The following is a 2,362-nucleotide window of genomic DNA, read 5'->3' as shown; positions in this document are numbered from 1 at the left end:
CCCCCCAAAACAAAAAAACCCCTGCATCATTAGGCTCAGCACCTGTAGCTCAATGATTAGGGTGCTAGCCACATACCCCAAGGCAGGTGGGTTCAAACCTGGCCCGGGCCTGCTAAACCACAATAACTGCAACAACAAAAAAATAGCTTGGCATTGTGGTGGGCATTTGTAGTCCCAGGTACCTGGGAGGCTTAGGCAAGAGGATTTCATAAGCCCAAGAGTTTGAGGTTGCTGTGAGCTGTGATGCCATGGCATTCCACCAAGGGTGACATAATGAGACTCTGTCTTAAAAAAAACAGAACAAAACAAAACAAAAAATGCGACGTTGTGTTTCCAATATTTACCCATGTTCGAGTTATAGGCAAAACACCTATATGCCTCTGGCCAAAAAAGCCATTTGAGAGAGAGCAGTGAAAAGACTTTGTGCAGGCATACTTGTGAGAAACTGAGGCATAATTCCACGTGGCCAGGTTAATTGCGGGCCTAACATGACCAAGGCTTTGGCTGGAATAGCATTTCCAGACTGCGTTAAGGAATTAAGGTTGACTTTATGAGGCCAAGGAAAAATCCCTTTGGAAAACTGGCCAATTACCCATCAGTAACCTTTCCCGATCTGTGGTAAGTGATGAAGGTCACTTGCTGACAGGTCCAGGAATGGAAATGTGCTTGGGGAACTCAAGAGAAGAGGAATTTACCCAATGCATACAATTATCTAATGGCACAGATGAAACCTGGGCTCATGACAGGCTTTTGAGAAGTCTAGCCTGGGAATTCCTTATAAAAGCCTCCAGCAAACTCCCCCTGACTTAAGGCCTACATGGGAGCAGAGGTTTGCACACAAATTCCTTGTATGCCCAAGAAGTTTCTCTATGCTTTGCTTAAAGATTTGAAGTAACTGCCTCCAAATGGCATGGTCAGTAGATCAGACATTCAAATCGTCTCTTTCCCCGGTAGCCTCAGGTTTCATCAGATAAGAACAAAGAAAGTAATAACTGACAACATGTTCTTTAAGTTATGTTAAACCGGGTTATGTTGAAAGGGTTATGCTTAAAGGTGTATGTTGGATGGATTATCAGATTACTAGAGAAGAGCTACTTACAGGGTGGGTGCTCATAAGATGTTTAAATGGATTAATGAAGTCATTGATGTCCAATGCACATGTGCAGAGGGATTGTAATGACTGTTAATGAGGTCATTGCTGTATAGTGCGCATACACAAGATTCCCTATATAAACCAACAACAAATAAAGAAAGCTCACCATTTTGCCTGAGCGAGCATATGATCACCTTTATTTAAAACACTATTTCAATAAGCGTGCTTATTCTTCGCGACATCGCTTTTCTGTGAGACCCTTACGGCAACACCAGTTGTTTCATTTTTACTGAGGTGTAACAGACATCCTATTGTGCTGTTACATCACATTGCATCTATCTATTCTGTTCAGTTATGTATGGATTTCTTCCTCAGTGTTTAGATACTATTACAATTGCTACTATGAATATATTTTTTTTTTGTTTGTTTTTTGGGACATGACACACTTGTCATTTGCCAGTCACTTACCCAGTGGCTGTGGGAGGGGGTTCCTCTCCTGGGTTTTCAGTCCTATCCCTTTTCTGGGTGGGCCCTGACAGGCTGGTTCTGTGGGCCATCAGCCTGGCCCTTGTGGTTAGGTCAGGGACACTGAGAGCTGCCAGGGGAGAGCTGTATGTGTGTGTGTGGGGGAGATGGAGCACACCAGGAAGGCTGAGTGGTCAAAGGAGCCTTAGTCTGTGCAATAGAAAGAAGGCCAGCCCCACTGGCCAGGACCACAAGGTGACACCCCCACAGGCACCAGGTATTGTACTCTAGGAAGGGCACCCTCTGGAGTTGTGCATCTCAGTACCCACAGTGTCCAGCTGCCCCACGTGGCATCAGGGAGAGCAAAGGTTTAGCTCAGGGGTGCACAGTTCTCACATCCTGTGGGGAGAAGGAGATCTTGGAGGGAGAGCCACTGAACTTTGGGGACCTTCAGGGGAAGACCAAGGCCAGACCCCACATGGACACCCTGTGTGTTCTCTCTACAAGGATGTTAGTGTTTCCGAGAATTTCCTGGGACTTTGGGGGTGAAGGCCACTTTCTTTAGCCTGAGAACTGAGAGGGCAGGTCCAAGAGGATGAGTCCTGTAGGGCTGGCATGAGCATGGTGGTCAGAGGTGTCCAGAGTTTGGGGGGTGAGATTCAGCCTTGGCTTGAATTGGGTTTGCTCATGGTCTCCCATGTGCAGTGCAGGGGTGCCCAGAGTTTGGGGGGTGAGATTCAGCCTGGGCTTGTGTCTCCCATGAGCAGGGGTGCCCAGAAGCACCTTTCTGAGCGATGGTGAAAC

Source organism: Otolemur garnettii, unplaced genomic scaffold (genome assembly GCF_000181295.1).
Source record: "Otolemur garnettii isolate 467f Iridium unplaced genomic scaffold, OtoGar3 scaffold00152, whole genome shotgun sequence".
NCBI classification, from domain to species: Eukaryota; Metazoa; Chordata; class Mammalia; order Primates; family Galagidae; genus Otolemur; species Otolemur garnettii.
This window is presented reverse-complemented; position numbering follows the sequence as displayed.